General features: G+C 45.4%; 1 long non-coding RNA gene across 1 annotated transcript; it reads left to right on the top strand.

Moving 5' to 3' along the window:
- Window positions 1–1,190: 1,190 nt before the first annotated feature.
- Window positions 1,191–2,733, top strand: LOC143818541 (uncharacterized). The gene is made up of 3 exons (XR_013224596.1): window positions 1,191–1,681; window positions 1,791–2,270; window positions 2,518–2,733. It is a non-coding gene; the product is annotated as an uncharacterized LOC143818541 (long non-coding RNA).
- Window positions 2,734–18,434: the final 15,701 nt, after the last annotated feature.

Below are 18,434 nucleotides of genomic sequence, written 5' to 3'. Positions count from 1 at the left end.
TCATCCAAAAGCTACACGTAATAGCCTTCCTCGTTCGCAATTTACCAGGGTAGCCAGAATCGTCTCCGATCAGGCTTTACTCCCTACACGCCTAGAGGACATGTCCCAAAAATTTAGGGAGAGGAAATACCCAAAACGTTTACTCGACCGTGAAAAAACACGGATCCTACAACCACAATCTTTGCCTCCGGGGAACACCAATGAGAACAGGATCCCATTTGTCCACACGTTCCACCCCCTTATGCCTAAAGTTGAGAGAGTGATCCATAAACACTGGTCCCTCCTAGAGAAAGCCTACCCCAACATCACAAGCTTCTCCACACCACCTCTCATGTGTAACAGAAGAGCTCCTAACATAAGGGACAAACTGGTTCGGGCTGACATAGGCAGCCTACGCCCCACTACAAACCAATCTGTACTGACCCCACAACGCACAGGGACATTTCCGTGTCTCAATTGCGCCTCGTGTTCAAATGTAATTAAGTCGGATAGTGTAACACATCCCAGGACAGGCAAAACCTACCCGATTCGTGGCTACTATACGTGTGACTCGAATTTCGTCATCTACGTTGTAAAATGTCCATGTGGCCTCCTGTACGTAGGAGAAACAACCCAGCATGTGAAGGACCGTATAGCCAGCCACAAGTCCACCATTCGGTGTTGTAAAACGTGGCTACCTATCCCGGAACACTTTATTAAATGCAGACACACAGTGGCGCAGCTCAAATATCAGGTCATTGAGCAGGTCCCTAGACCCAGAAGAGGTGGGAACCATATTAAACAACTGAAAATAAGGGAGGCATTCTGGATCCACAAACTTGAGACCCTAAGTCCCAAGGGTCTCAATAGGGAAATTGATTGGTTATTATAATGCTTCACTAACCCTCTAATCTTTTTACCTTCCAGACACGTTGAGCCTACTCTCCACTAGGTGAGTTTTCCGGTGCATATGGATAGATTTTTTTCGGTATCGCTGCTATAATTTTCCTTATTTTCCAAATTATTATTTTTTATTTTTTATTTTTTATTTTATTTTAATTTTTCATTTTACATACAATTTTCTTTGACTTTTATTTTATTCCAGTTTTTATTTTTAGTTTCCATTAATTTTTATTTTCATTGTTCCATCATCAGAATACTCATTTCCCCTTGTCAGGGTTTTTCTTTCTTGCTTGGTCCAGTATTTCCTTTTTCTTTTTTTCATTTTTTCCCCTTTTTTTCATTAATCACTATTTATTTTAATATTTTTTATTTTTAATCTTTTTATTTTCATTTTTATTTTTACTGTTTACATTTTATTTGCGGTTTTCATTTTCATCATTTTATTTCTATTCATATTTTCATTTTCTCAACCATCAATTCTATTAATATATCCCCAAATCGTCCCAGCTATATACATTGTCATGATACTCCTTTGGCGCCTATATACAGCCTCCGCAAGTGGTTTTCCACTAGCACTTCTAACAGTGCTGCTACACTCCCACCTCTGGGCAAAGTTTTGCCCTTACATACACTCAGGGCTTAGTGAGCATGTGCAGTGACGTCACTTCCGGTCCGGGACTTCCGGTCCGGCGATATTTCAGGGCGGCAGTTCCACCCACCCCCACACTGCAAGCCTCAGTCCAGGACAGCACAGCAAGGCGCGGGATGCGCCGCTGACCCCACAGGAGACCCCTAACAGGTACATATGTGGCGCCACCTCTCCTCCTCCGGCCGGTCGTTTCTGACCGCTTCTACCTGGTAACCTTGGTTACCACCCATTTACCCTTGTGTCTCCACCTACTCTACAGGCCCACCATGTATGACACGGCCCTTCTATAATAAGCTACATATCTCTGGGACAGCAGCCCTTACTGACCTCATTATAAGGTAAATTGACTTTTCATGCAAAGACTTATCTTAATGAGGGTTCCCTTGTTCTACATCAGCGTGGGCACTTCTAATGGGACACTTTTCTGTAGCACTTAATATCAGTTTTAGTGCAATCCATATATTGCCTGTACACACAGAGGCAACACATTATATGTATCATCTTACACTATGCCCGGATTAACACCTTATTACTGGCTCGGCCATTCATAATATTTAATTAACATTACACGTGTCTGGTACCCATCCTTTATTGTTGGGATCTGTATTCTGTACTCACATGTGATTTATGTACTAACACTGTGATCTTGTCACTGTGACAGGTTATGCCCTTTAAAAGAGAGATCGTTTGTTTTCCTCCACTACTGCCACCTTTATGCATATATATCATTGGACTAGAGGTAAAACCTTGTATAGTCTATTTACAATATCATTGCACTCTATGACAGAATTGTTTCGCCGCTCCTGATTGTGTGACCACTGTCATCCTTGGAGTTGTTTTGTATATATATTTTTTTGTATATATTAATCTTGCTTGCTTTTCCTTTGGTGATTTATTTTATTTTGTTTATATGCTTTATAGTTATGTGTCCTTATCCAATTTATGTCAAACCATTGTTTATATATAATTTTTGTTTGTTTCTCCAGTAACCCCATGAATAAGGCCCGGGAGGGTCGAAACGTCGGGTTTTGTTCTATCAATGTGGCAAACCATTACTTTGTTTTTTCTTAAATAAAATTGGCATAAACCATTTTTTCTGCAATACTTCAGTATCGAGTGTGCGGTAATTTTTCTTTATGATAGACTTGACCTAATGGTCAGTTTACCAGCACCTCACTGTCCTTCGACCTGAGTGCACACCATTTCCCCTATACATAGACCAAAAAGAAAACAGAATAATTAACTGAATAGAAGGGAAAAATGAGCAATTGTAAGTACACAGTGCTATATAATGTGATGATGACTGCAATATTTTGATGAGAGTGCTTCTTCAATAACATTGGTAGATCTTCACTTATAGACTCTGCTCCCTACATAGATGATCAATGCCCCTTATAGTTTTCAGAATCCCCCTCTATCTGCAGATGCAATTACAGCACATCAGTCGCTTGGCTATTATCTACATTTCCGTTTGAGATTTTCGGTATGTTGCTTGTGAGAAAAAAAGGAAATCTATATCAATGTCAGTCTGCTAATAGCAAGCAAGAGTGTTAATTCACATTTTAATCATGGCTTTATGGCATGCCCATTAGAAAGAAACATTTAGTCTGCAGAATAGTTGACATCCTATCGCATTGTTCTACAGGGAACCGTTATAGCTGCATAATGATGGGATGATTACGCTCAGTTGTTTGTCTCTTGGCTGTAGATTTAGGCTTAAAATTTCCTGTCTCAAATTCTCTGCATTGTTGGATTGATGCTGTCCAATGACTGCTCAGTGTTTTTAATGTCTGTAACCGTAAAGTAGCGAGTGTTCCATGGAGTGTTTTATTTTTCTGCGGTGGATAAGGTTTTCAGCATTTATTTTTCAAAGGAAAGCGATGACTACATTACAGCCAACAGTCTTGTAAAAGTGAGCGAGCTTGACCAATGTTTAGCAGATAGAAAGAATTGGGGGTGACCAAAGCCAAGAGATGAAAATCGTATATCATTGACTATTGGGAAGAACCAGATGGACCCTAGAATTGTCAGCAGCTTGTAATTTGTGCAGAAAGTGCCAGGACTCCTATAAATATAAATTCTATGACCAGGCTGCTGACAGATGGCACATCCTATAGTCCTTTGGAGAGAATATAAGGTCCTGACACCAAGACTACTAAATATTTACATCACTGATAATTATGTGATCTAGTCTATACAAGTAAAGGCGGATATTTGAAGCCTTACTAATACTTTCAGCGCCAACTTTGGAGAATAAGAAAAATAAATATTGTAGTAATATAGTTGTAGAAGGGAAGACCAGGCTGCCAGAGCTGCTGAAGCTGAACCTCTTGTTCCTGGGGGGAACGAGATTGCAGCCAGAGTGAGCCAGTAACCAGAGAGAATGGGGCGTGGCCAGTCAGTGTGAGGTAAAATGGGTTGCGTGGCCGCAGAAGTGGTCATCCTGCCAGAATGTTGCTTAGGCACAGACCGCAAACGCTGAGAGGGGAGCAACAGGTTGCAGCGTGAAGAGAAAGGCCGGCATAGTGAGGGACCACTATGAGTACCCTCAGGTCTAGTCTGCCATTGGGGCAATGCTCAGTAACCTCCCAAAGTTTACGGGAGATAACTTGATGTTGTGGGACTGGACTGAGTGAGTCAGGAGCATGCGGCGAATGCACCCGATAGCCCCTGCATTACAGGTGGAGATAGCGTTAATGGCCCTAGAAGGGGAGGCCCGGTGTTCTGTGATGTTCCGCCCTTCACATGAGCAGGATACATTTGAAAAATTGGTCCAGGTTTTGGATGAGATGCACGGGGACCCCACTAACGTTGGAGTGATGTGCATGCGTCTGTTTGGTCGCATCCAGCGAGAAGGGGAGACGGTGACGCAAAATATCAACACGTTGCAGGAGGTACATGCGCACATTGCAAAAAGGAAAGATGTGGGAACCATGGGAGTGGGGCCTCCTGATAGAATTTTGAGGGATCAATTTGTGTCAAGTCTTAGATATGCACCGTTGAAACAGGCAATGCAGGAATGTTTACGTTCTTGCCCACGTATGACTTTCTTAGAGGTGGGGGCAGAGGCGCGCGTAAGCGAGCAGGAGCAGGGGGTCATGGCCCTAGCAGGGATGGTACATAGCAATGATGTACCTACCCCGCCTGCAGCGGAGCCGGAGTGGGCACGAGAGATCCGGAAAGAGATACAAGAAATGAGGAATGAATGGTCCAGCTTCATGAGAGACCCTGTTCCAGTTCAAGAGCCACTGAGAGAAGCTTCCCCAAATAGAGGCAGGAGTGATGCGGGATCTCGCCTTTCTGCTGGACCCAGTCAGGGAATGAGACCCCATGGTGCTGAAGGGAAGCTGATGTGTTTTAACTGTTTTAACTGTGGGAAGACAGGACATTATGCTAGAAGCTGTGCGAGCTGGAGACGACCCCCACCAAGTTAAAACTAGTGGACTCTGTGGCTGGGGGACGCAGCCCGGAGCAGGGAAGATGACAAAAAGGGGAAGGAAGTCCCGAGAATACAGTTTCTGCAAGCCCTAGAATCTGGGCTGAGGTGAATGGGCGAGCTGTTCACTGCTTAATTGACACCGGGTCACAAGTGACTACTCTGCCGGAAGCCTATTTCAGATGACATCTTCCGGAGGCCAATCAGTTGCCCATTCCGGTCACAGGAGTGGTCTGGATGGAGATTAAAGGGAACCAGTCACCCCCCCCAGTCGTTTCAAACTAAAAGAGCCACCTTGTGCAGCAGTAATGCTGCATTCTGACAAGGTGGCTCTTTTAGTTCTGGGTGCTGTAACTAGAGAAATAATCAGTTTTATAATTTGTCCGAAATACCTGGTCCTCAGTCAAGTAGGCTGGCGTTTCCCCCCTGCTTCAGACAGCACACAACTGTCACTCATATCTTCTTGGCGCCAGGTGCCGCCTCCTTCTCACCGCTGTTTTAAAAAGTAGCCGGCGCCTGCGCTCTTATCCCCTGCCTGGTGCAGGCGCAGTGAGCGCTGGCCGTCTTTCCTCATATGCACGGCCGCCCTGCTTGTGATTCCCAGCCCCGCAGTGACTTATGATTTATTCACAACGCTTAATGGAGCGATGTTTGGGAGATTTGAATTTTGAGGCTACGTTGATCTACCTTGATGACATCATCGTCTGCGCGCCCACCTTTGAGGAACACCTACAGCGGTTAGAGCAAGTATTGAGCTGGTTAAAGAATCATGGCCTGAAGGTGAAGCCACAGAAGCCACAGAAATGTCATCTTTTCTGTAAGCAAATTGAGTATTTGGGGCATATTGTGTCAAGTGAAGAAGTAAGACCTGCATGAGAGAAAGTGGCGGCGGTGCAAGAATGGCCCACTCCTAAGACAGTGAAATATGTACGGGCTTTCCTAGGGCTCACTGGCTATTACTGGCAATTTGTGAAAAACTTTACCCAGGTAGCGAACCCCTTGCTGGAACTGCTGAAGGGAGTGATGGCCAGCTCTAAGAACCGGACCATCCAGTGGGGAGACCGGCAAGAAGAAGCCTTTCCAGCCTTGAAAATGGCCCTCACCGAAGCCCCTATACTTGCTTATGCTCATTTTTCACAGCCATTCATCCTTCACACTGACGGGAGTCAGTCGCAGGTACAAGGAGAAAAATAACTGGTGATAGCCTATGCGAGCCAGTCCCTGCATGATTCAGAGCAAAATCCGGACAAGTATAGCTCTTTCAAATTGGAGCTGGCCCTGGTATGGACTATGACTGAGAAGTTCGCGGAGTACTTATCCGGATCAGAGGTTCTGGTGAGGACGGACAACAACCCCTTAACCCACTTCGAGAATGCAAAGCCAAGGGCACTGAAACAACATGCATGGCCCGCATGGTGAAATATCGGAACAAGATTGTCTACTGGACCAAGGGCGAGAATATTCGTGTCGACACCCTCTCCAGGGTGACACATGAATGTCCTGGCCATGACCAAGATGAGGAGCTTGAGGTGGAGGAGATTCTTGATTCCGAAACCTGTCTACCTCGTGGGTGGCAACGCAGGGACAGATCGAGGAAGAGTCTGAAGATAAAGTACTCGGACGGTCCCAAGATGACTGGATCCAACTCCAACAGATGGAAAAGGAGACTGCTCAACTGCGACAGTGGGTGGCATTGAAGCAACTTCATAGTTAGGAGAGGAATGCACTGTCCTCAGGCGCATTGTGAATTCTAGGACAATGGGAATGACTCTGCTTGGATTGTTATATTGGAAGGTGCAGCTGTTGTGCGAAGAGGGAGTCACTTGGCAAGTAGTGCTCCTGGAGAAGTAGATTAAGAAGCCCCTATACCTGCTTATGCTCATTTTTCACAGCCATTCATCCTTCACACTGACGGGAGTCAGTCGCAGGTACAAGGAGAAAAATAACTGGTGATAGCCTATGCGAGCCAGTCCCTGCATGATTCAGAGCGAAATCCGGACAAGTATAGCTCTTTCAAATTGGAGCTGGCCCTGGTATGGACTATGACTGAGAAGTTCGCGGAGTACTTATCCGGATCAGAGGTTCTGGTGAAGACGGACAACAACCCCTTAACCCACCTCGAGAATGCAAAGCTAGGGGCACTGAAACAACGATGCATGGCCCGCATGGTGAAATATCGGAACAAGATAGTCTACTGGACCAAGGGCGAGAATATTCGTGTCGATACCCTCTCCAGGGTGACACATGAATGTCCTGGCCGTGACCAAGATGAGGAGCTTGAGGTGGAGGAGATTCTTGATTCCGAAACCTGTCTACCTCGTGGGTGGCAACGCAGGGACAGATCGAGGAAGAGTCTGAAGATAAAGTACTCGGACGGTCCCAAGATGACTGGATCCAACTCCAACAGATGGAAAAGGAGACTGCTCAACTGCGACAGTGGGTGGCATTGAAGCAACTTCATAGTTAGGAGAGGAATGCACTGTCCTCAGGCGCATTGTGAATTCTAGGACAATGGGAATGACTCTGCTTGGATTGTTATATCGGAAGGTGCAGCTGTTGTGCGAAGAGGGAGTCACTTGGCAAGTAGTACTCCTGGAGAAGTCGATTAAGATGGTGGCCACCAAGGCTCATGAGCGAGGGGCTCACTTCGGTGCAGAGAAAACGTTTCGGTAGCTACAGAGATTGGTGTATCACCCACGACTGAGGAATGTGGTGGAAGATGTGGGCCAACAGTGCAGAAGCTGTGAGCTGGCTAAACACCCAGAACAGTGGGCCCAAACACAGACCATTGTGACCTCCGCCCCTTTGGAAGTCTTGATAATTGACTACCTGACTGTAGGACCAGCGCATCTTGGCTACGAACATTGTCTGGTGATGACTGACCACTTCACCAATTTTGCAGTGGTAACTCCAACTAGAGATCAGACCGCCGAATCAGCTGCACAGGCTATCTGTCAAGATTTCATCCGCATGTGTGGCTGCCCAAAAAGAATCCACTCCAGTCAAGGTGCCTGCTTCCAAGGGTGAGTTATGGAAGATCTACACCGTTTGTACCAGATTGGGAAGTCCAGAACTACTCCCTATCACCCTCAAGGGAATGAGACCTGTGAGCACTTCAATCGAACATTAATCAAGATGTTATGCACTTTGGAAGAAAACCGGAAGATACGGAGATTACAGAGCTGGAACTGGACCCGGAGGAGGACTACCCACAGATGGGGTGTCCTCTTGGGTTAAGGAACATCAGCACCAATTGCAGACTCTCCGTCGATTGGTGCAGATGAAGTTTCAGGAACTTAAGCACCATGAAGCACCACCTATTCGCGGGACAGCTCTGAGACCCGGGTACCAAGCAGCCCCGGGGAAAATTGGAAAGCCGGTGGGAGCGGACTACACAGCAGGTGACACGACGGGTTGGTCCCGATGATTCGGTGCATGAAGTTCAACCTGAACAGGAGGAAGGAGCACCCACTAGAGTAGTCCATCGTAACATGTTGCGGCCCTGCTAGTCCAAAGAACCCAAAAATAGAGGAGAGTTATCAAAAGTCAGGGAGGTGCTCCCAGCTCCGGTCCCCGATGATGTGCTGCCTACCCACCCTGGGGAGATGAAAACAAAGTTGCCAATGCTGGAAATCGCTAAAGCAGCAGACCCACTGGGTCAGAGCATTTCTTTATCGCCCACTAGCTACGTCCGTCAGAGCGAAACACAGCTGGAGTGCCTCCCACCCGCCACGAGCAAAATCAATTTATCTGGCAAAGAATTATCCAAGAAGTCAAGAAGTGCAAATGACTGGTGAAGGAGCTCTTGGAATGGCGAGCTAAAGCAAGGCGGAGATGTAGAGAAGACAGGGCTGCCAGAGCTGCTGAAGTGCTGGGTCAAGAACTGCTGGGGCCGAACCTCCTGTTCCTGGGGGAAATGAGATTGCAGCCAGAGTGAGCCAGTAACCAGGGTGAAGGAGGCATGGCCAGTCAGTGTGAGGTAAAATGGGTTGCGCGGCAACAGAAGCGGTCGTCCCGCCAGAATGCTGCTGAGGTACAGACCGCAAATGCTGAGTGGGGAGTGACAGGCCGCGGCGTGAAGAGAAAGGACGGCATAGTGAAGGACTCACTGAAACCAATGGGTGCGCAGGGGAGCGTGCGATAGACGAAGCATCGCAGTACGAATGTCCGGGTGTTGGCTGATATCCAGAGAGGCGCACGCTGGGTAAAATATTGCAGCGCAGCCCTTCAGGTCATAGTGGCTGCTCAAGGAGATCTGCGCCGAGAGGAATCTTGTGGGGAGCTCTACTCTCCTACTGTATTGCTGCATCAAAAAATCTATTTGAAGAGGATCAAACCTTAGGCAAAGTGAGTCAAGCATTATGACAAATGTTATTATGACAAATATTGCCAAAATCTTTAATGGGGCCATCAGAACAGCCTCGTTAAAGGGGTGGTCTGGAACTAACCACTGATTTAATTAATCTCTATCTATTTAATGTAATAATCTAATCTCTTTTATACCAACTTCCTGTTTGATGACGCTTTGTTTGAGAATCACCAATGCTTACTGGATTACTCAAAAAAGACATCATCAGGTGACAGAGGCTGTGGTCACTGCCGCAGCCTCTGTCCTCACCAGGGCCGGACTGGCCATAGGGCACTTCTGGCAAATGCCAGAAGGGCCGGTGCCAGTGGTGGGCCGCTCAATCCGCCGCCCCCGCCGTCGCATTCAACTATACCGGCGTATAGACGCCGGTACAGTTGAATGCAATGATGGAGGAGAGAGCGTCTACAGACGCTCCTCTCCCATCATTCCCCGCTCTGCCTCTGACACTGCGGGTGCGCGATGATGTCATATCATCGCGCACCTGCTGTGTCCCGGGCAGACTGCAGCTGCTGAGACAGGAGCAGGAACCAGGAAGCAACGCTGGGCACGAGGAGAGGTGAGGAGAGTTTTTTTTTTCTGGACTGTGGGGCCATTCTCGGAGGAGGTGAGGGGAGGAAGAGAAGAGATGTGGGCTGTATATAGTTCTCTGTGGGCTGTGCTCTGTGCTGTATACTGCTGTGGGCTGTATATAGTTCTCTGTGGGCTGTGCTCTGTGCTGTATACTACTGTGGGCTGTATATAGTAATCTGTGGGCTGTGCTCTGTGCTGTATACTGCTGTGGGCTGTATATAGCTCTCTGTGGGCTGTGCTCTGTGCTGTATACTACTGTGTGCTCTGTGCTATATATAGTTCTCTGTGGGCTGTGCTCTGTGCTGTATACTGCTGTGGGCTGTATATAGTTCTCTGTGGGCTGTGCTCTGTGCTGTATACTGCTGTGGGCTGTATATAGTTCTCTGTGGGCTGTGCTCTGTGCTGTATACTACTGTGGGCTGTATATAGTTATCTGTGGGCTGTGCTCTGTGCTGTATGCTACTGTGGGCTGTATATAGTTCTCTGTGGGCTGTGCTCTGTGCTGTATACTACTGTGGGCTGTATATAGTTATCTGTGGGCTGTTCTCTGTGCTGTATGCTACTGTGGGCTGTATATAGTTCTCTGTGGGCTGTGCTCTGTGCTGTATATAGTTCTCTGTGGGCTGTGCTCTGTGCTGTATACTACTGTGGGCTGTATATAGTTCTCTGTGGGCTGTGCTCTGTGCTGTATACTACTGTGTGCTGTATATAGTTCTCTGTGGGCTGTGCTGTATATAGTACTCTGTGGGCTGTGCTGTATATAGTACTCTGTGGGCTGTGCTGTATATAGTACTCTGTGGGCTGTGCTGTGTATAGTACTCTGTGGGCTGTGCTGTATATAGTACTCTGTGGGCTGTGCTGTATATAGTACTCTGTGGGCTGTGCTGTATATAGTACTCTGTGGGCTGTGCTGTATATAGTACTCTGTGGGCTGTGCTGTATATAGTACTCTGTGGGCTGTGCTGTATATAGTACTCTCTGGGCTGTGCCGTATATAGTACTCTCTGGGCTGTGCTTTATATAGTACTCTGGGCTGTGCTGTATATAGTACTCTGGGCTGTGCTTTATATAGTTCTCTGTGGGCTGTGCTGTATATAGTTCTCTGTGGGCTGTGCTGTATATAGTTCTCTGTGGGCTGTGCTGTATATATTACTTTGTGGGCTGTGCTGTATATATTACTTTGTGGGCTGTGCTGTATATATTACTCTGTGGGCTGTGCTGTATACTACTGTGTGGACTGTGCTGTATACTTCTACGTGGGCTGTGCTGTATACTACTGCGTGGTCTGTGCTGTATACTACTGTGTGGTCTGTGCTGAATACTGCTGTGTGGGCTGTGTTATCTACTACGCGAGCTGTGCTATAGTATGCAGGCTGTGCTGTATACTATGCGGTTTGTGCTATATAATATGCGGGCTTTGCTATATACTATGGGGAGTATATTATATTCTATGGGGGAGGCCATGTTATGTACTATGTGGCTGTGTTATATGCTATTGTGGGGGTATATTATATTCTATGGGGGAGGCTGCGTTATATACTATGGGGGGCTGCATTATATTCTATGGGGGGGCTACATTATATATTATGGGGAGGTGGGCTGTATTATATTCTATGGGGGTTACATACTCTGGGGTGGCTGCATTATACTCTGTGGGGTGGCTGCATTATACTCTGGGGTGGCTGCATTATACTCTGGGGTGGCTGCATTATACTCTGGGGTGGCTGCATTATACTATATGTGGGCTGCATTATACTGTATCGAGGACTATGGGGAATACGTTATACTATATGAAGAACTATGGGGTGCATTATACTATGGGAAGTGAATTGTACTACATGGATGACTGTGGCGGTGCATTATACTATATGGAGCACTATGAGGATTGTATTATGCTATATGGAGGACTATGAGGATTGTATTATGCTATATGGAGGACTATGAGGAGTGTATTATACTATGTGGAGGACTGAGCAGTGTATTTTAATATATGGAGGACTATAGGGAGTGTATTATACTATATGGAGGACTATGGAGCACATTATAATATATGGAGGACTATGGGGTGTATTTTACTAAACAAGTAAAATGCTGCATATTCGGATTGTTTTTGCTGGAACAAAAAGCCTTGTTGTCAGCAGCACATTGCCAGTGTAAACTGTAGATGTGCTGCTGAAAACATGATACTGTATGGTGATCTATTAGTGATCGTTCTGTCTCATCATTATTCCTCAGCTGGTGGAAAGAGGCCGGGAAACAAGCGTTGAACAACTTCAGTATTGTCGATCAAACTCGTTTAGCGGCCTGAACTCAGCGCACGTAAATACAACAGAAAGGCTTCTGTGTGATGTGCAATATGTTAGCATTTGGGGACCCATTTTAAACTTTGCCTAGGGCCCCACTTTGCCTAAAACCGGCCCTGCCTACAAGTGTACAAAGATATTATACAGTCACCATGTGACAAGTGGGCCTGTGTAACTTCAAATGCCAGGGCTGAATTTTAGTCCCAGTCCGGCCCTGGTCCTCACCCTCAAACGAAGCATCATCAGTGACTTCCTATCCAGGCTGGTCTAGTTTCTTCTCTACTGAGCATGCATCTGTTGTCAATTCCGACATATGCTCTGTATGATTTTGTCACTGTGGAATATTCTTTTTAATGCACAGTGACACTGCACTCCCTTGTCAGCGCTGATAAGAAGTGACGAGACGGCAAGAAAGCACACAGTGATTACTGTAAGGCTATGTGCACACGATGCGGATTTAGTGTGGATCCGCAGCGGATTTTTCCGCACAGATCCGCACTGTGATCTACAGTACAATGTAAATCAATGGTAAAAAAAAAAAGCTGTGCAGATGGTGCGGGAAAAATCCGCGCGGAAACGCTGCGGATTTAAATGAAGTGCATGTCACTTTTTTTATGCAGATCTGCAGCATTTCTGCACCCTTCCATTATAGAAATCCGCAGTGGTAAAAACCGCACAAAATCCGCATCAATTCCGCATAAAAAACGCGGCAAATCTGCACCTGCGGTTTCTGCCTAGATATGCGGATTTTGTGCAGAAAATTCTGCACCCCATTCCGCAACGTGTGCACATAGCCTAAGGAGATTGCCCAGTGAGCAGGAGGTGCAGAGATCAGCAGTGCACCACCCCCGCAAAGGATGTTTAGGATAAAATCAGTGTTATTTTGGACTCACCCTTTAAAGGTTGGGACATATTGACTTAGTAGAGGGTATTTTTGTCTTCCTCTATGATGTATGGTGGAGTGCTGCTCTAAATAATGACATCCATTCCGGACGACTTAATGGTAGCACATGGTTGCCACATTTCCCCGACAGTTGCTGCAGCAAGGGGCTTTAAAGAAGCTGTATCTATTGGGGTCAACTGATCATCAGGGCAGTTTTATTATAAAAGGTCTTACAAATGGGGCAACCTCATAAACAGAATTAGAGACAATAACAATTGTGCATCTATGACAACGTCTCTGTCTTTGGACGTCTTGAATGTGAGCCATTCGTACATCACTCTTTGTCTCCAGTCCTTGAGAGGCGCTATCGGTGGCAACTGACAACATTTTCCTTCACTATAAATTATAAAGTGTTAGATTTAGCATAAAGTTACTGCCCTTCAAGAAGAAAAACGTTTTAAACAGATGGTGGCACTCTTTTACCCCTCACATGGCCCCAAACAGAATGTTCCGCATAAAGCTGTATTATATGCTAAGCAATACCTGGGAAAGAATTCAAGGTTCTCATTATGTTTTTTAAAATCAAACTAAGATTATGTGATTTGAATATAAATGTCTATTATGCATGCTCATAAAACATCTTGGCAGCTTTGTGCGGTAATTGTGTTAGAGACCCAGACAAATTATTTTGCACTGAATCCATTTATAATATTTATGGTTTGATTTAACACTAGGGGGCGGTATTCTTCCAGGAATAATTTCATAAATACTGTATATACCCTATGTTAAAAAGGAAAATATTTTAAATGTGCTTTGTCTTTGTTACATTTTTAATGTAACATGTGGCTGAGTACTGCTCAATATACAGTGTTTACACATTATGATAATATGAAGGTATTATAATATTATACTATTTGGTTACTGTCGTTTTGGCTTTTATATTTACATTTGTCATAGAATATATATAATATTTATAAATAGCAATTAAAGAGGAATGAATGATAAGAACATTTTGGGTGTGTGTGTATATCTGCTATATAATTGTTTAAGGGTCACTTCCGACTTTCTGTCTGTCTGTCACGGAAATCCCAAGTGGCTGATTGGTCGTGGCTGTTTTGCAGCGACCAATCAGCGACGGGCACAGTCCAGCGGCAAAATGGCCGCTCCTTACTCCCCGCAGTCAGTGCCCACTCCATACTCCCCTCCAGTCAGCGCTCACACGGGGTTAATGGCAGCGTTAATGGACCGCGTTATGCCGCGGTGTAATGCACTTCATTAACACTGCTATTAACCCTGTGTGACCAACTTTTTACTATTGATGCTGCCTATGCAGCATCAATAGTAAAAAGATCTAATGTTAAAAATAATAAAAAAATACAAAATAGTTATATACTCACCGTCTGTCGGCCCCTCGGATCCAGAATAGGCCTTTCCCGCTCCTCGCGACGTTCCGGTGACCGCTCCATGCATTGAGATCTCGCGAGATGATGACGTAATGGTCTCACGAGACCGCTACGTCATCAGCTCGTGAGACCGCAATGCACTCTTGGGACTGGAGCGCGCAAGGAGCATCGGTAAACGCTTTGCCTGGATCCGGGGGACAATGGAAGGTGAGTATATAACTATTTTTTATTTTAATTATTTTTTTTAACAGGGATATGATGCCCACATTGCTATATACTACGTGGGCTGTGCAATATACTACGTGGGCTGTGCAATATACTACGTGGCTGTGTAATATACTACGTGGCTGTGCAATATACTATGTGGGCTGTGCACTATACTATGTGGCTGTGCTATATACTAGGTGGCTGTGCAATATACTACGTGGCTGTGCAATATACTACGTCGGCTGTGCAATATACTACGTGGGCTGTGCAATATATTACGTGGGCTGTGCAATATACTACGTGGCTGTGCAATATACTACGTGGGCTGTGCAATATACTACGTGGCTGTGCAATATACTACGTGGCTGTGCAATATACTACGTGGCTGTGTAATATACTATGTGGCTGTGCAATATACTACGTGGCTGTGCAATATACTACGTGGCTGTGCAATATACTACGTGGGCTCTGCAATATACTACGTGGGCTGTGCAATATACTACGTGGCTGTGCAATATACTACGTGGGCTGTGCTATATACTATGTGGCTTTGTTATACACTACATGGGCTGTTATATACTACGTGGGCTGTGCTTTATACTACGTGGGCTGTGCAATATACTACGTGGGCTGTGCAATATACTATGTGGCTGTGCAATATACTACGTGGCTGTGCAATATACTACGTGGGCTGTGCAATATACTATGTGGCTGTGCAATATACTACGTGGCTGTGTAATATACTATGTGGCTGTGCATTATACTACGTGGCTGTGCAATATACTACATGACTGTGCAATATACTACATGGCTGTGCAATATACTACGTGGCTGTGCTATATACTATGTGGGTTGTGCTATATACTATGTGGCTGTGTTATACACTACATGGGCTGTTATATACTACGTGGGCTGTGCTAAATACTACATGGGATGTGTAATACACTACGTGGGTTGTTATATACTACGTGGGCTGTGTTATACACTACATGGGCTGTGTTGTACACTACGTGGGCTGTTATATACTACGTGGGCTGTGCTATATACTACATGGGCTGTGTAATACACTATGTGGGCTGTTATATACTACGTGGGCTGTGTTATACACTACATGGCCTGTGTTATACACTACGTGGGCTGTGTTATACACTACGTGGGCTGTGTTATATACTGCGTGCATGGGCTGTTATATACTACGTGAGCTGTGTTATATGCTACGTGGGCTGTTATAAACTACGTGGCTGTGTTATATGCTATGTGGGCTGTTATATACTCCGTGGGCTGTGCTATATACTCCGTGGGCTGTGCTATATACTCCGTGGGCTCATTGAGATAATGCCAAGAGTGTGCAAAGCAGTTGTCAAAGCAAAAGGTGGCTACTTTGAAGAACCTAGAATATAAGACATATTTTCAGTTGTTTCACACTTTTTTGTTAAGTATATAATTCCACATTTGTTAGTTCATAGTTTTGATGCCTTCAGTGTGAAGTTACAATTTTCATATTCATGAAAATACAGAAAAATCTTTAAATGAGAAGGTTTGTCCAAACTTTTGGTCTGTACTGTATATATACAGTGGGTACAGAAAGTATTCATACCCCTTAAAATTTTTCACTCTGTTTCATTGCAGCCATTTGGTAAATTCAAAAAAGTTCATTTTTTTCTCATTAATGTACACTCTGCATCCCATCTTGACTGAAAAAAAGCAGAAACGTAGTAGTTTTTGCAAATTTATTAAAAAAAGAAAAACTGAAATATCACATGGTCATAAGTATTCAGACCTTTTGCTCAGTATTGAGTAGAAGCACCTTTTGAGTTAGTACAGCCATGATTCTTCTTGGGAATGATGCAACAAGTTTCTCATGCCTGGATTTGGGGATCCTCTGCCATTCTTCCTAGCAGATCGTCTCCAGTTCTATCAGGTTGCATGGTGAACGTTGGTGGACAGCCATGTTCAGGTCTCTCCAAAGATTCAATTCGGTTTAGGTCAGAGCTCTGGCTGGGCCAGTCAAGAATGGTCAGAATGGTCACAGAGTTGCTCTGAAGCCGCTCCTTTGTTATTTTAGGTGTGCTTTGGGTCATTGTCTTGTTGGAAGGTGGCCAAGTCTGAGGTCCAGAGCACTCACACATCCAGGATTTCTCTGTACTTGGCTGCATTCATGTTTTTTTCAATGACAACCAGTCGTCCTGTCCCTGAAGCTGAAAAACACCCCCATAGCATGATGCTGCCACCACAATGTTTCACTGTCTGTTGGGATTGTATTGGACAGGTGATGAGCAGTGCCTGGTTTTCTCCACACATACCGCTTAGAATTATCACCAAAAAGGTCTATCTTCGTCTCATCAGACCAGAGAATCTTATTTCTCACTAGATGGTGGCCCGATTCTAACGCATCGGGTATTCTAGAATATGCATGTCCACGTAGTATATTGCACAGCCCACATAGTATATTGCCCAGTCACGTAGTATATTGCTCAGTGACGTAGTATATTGCCCAGCCACGTAATATATTGCCCAGTGACATAGTATTTTGCCCAGCCACGTACTATATTGCCCAGTAATGTAGTATATTGCTCAGTCACGTAGTATATTGCCCAGTCACATGGTATATTGCCCAGCCACGTAGTATATTGCCCAGCCACATAGTATATTGCCCAACCACGTAGTATATTGCCCAGCGATGTAGTATATTGCCCAGTGACGTAGTATATTGCCCAGCCACGTAGTATATTGCCCAGCCATGTAGTATATTGCCCAGTCACGTAATATATTGCACAGCCCATGTAGTATATTGCCCAGCCACGTAGTATATTGCCCAGCCACGTAGTATATTGCCCAGCGACGTAGTATATTGCCCAGTGACGTAGTATATTGCCCAGCCACATAGTATATTACCCAGTGACGTAGTATATTGCCCAGCCACGTAGTATATTGCCCAGCCACGTAGTATATTGCCCAGCCACGTAGTATGTAGTATTTTGGTTAGCCACGTAGTATATTGCCCAGCCACGTAGTATATTGCCCAGTAATGTAGTATATTGCCCAGTGACGTAAAATAAAAAATAAACATATACTCACCTTCCGAAGTGCCATTGCAGTCCTAGCGCCTGTGTACGGTGCACGCGGCAGCTTCTGGTCCCAGGGTTGGTATGAGCGCAGGACCTTTGATGACGTCGCGGTCACATGACCGTGACGTCATGGCAGGTCCTTCTCGTGCAGGACCTGTGATGACGTCGCGGTCACATGACCGCGACGTCATGGCAGGTCCTTCTCGCATAGCATCCTTGGCACCGGAACCTGACGCTTGCACTGCCAAGGACACCGCACCACGTCGGAGGGTGAGAATAACTTTTTTTTATTATTATTATTATTATTATTATTATTATTTGTAACAGATCTTTTTACTATTGATGCTGCATAGGCAGCATCAATAGTAAAAAGTTGGTCACACAGGGTTAATTGCTGCGTTAATGGAGTGCGTTACATCGCGGTCCATTAACGCTGGCATTAACCCTGTGTGGACACTGACTGGAGGGGAGTATGGAGCGGGCACTGACTGCGGGGAGGAAGGAGCGTCCATGTTGCCGCCGGACTGTGCCCGTCGCTGATTGGTCGTGGCAATGGTCGTGGGCGTTTTGCAACGACCAATCAGCGACTTGGATTTCCATGACAGACAGAGGCCGCGACCAATGAATATCCGTGACAGACAGAAAGACAGACAGACAGAAGGAC

The sequence above is a fragment of the Ranitomeya variabilis genome, chromosome 3 (genome assembly GCF_051348905.1).
Source record: "Ranitomeya variabilis isolate aRanVar5 chromosome 3, aRanVar5.hap1, whole genome shotgun sequence".
Lineage (NCBI taxonomy): Eukaryota > Metazoa > Chordata > Amphibia > Anura > Dendrobatidae > Ranitomeya > Ranitomeya variabilis.
Note: the sequence above shows the minus strand (reverse complement) of the source record. Positions and strands in the feature narration are given on the sequence as shown.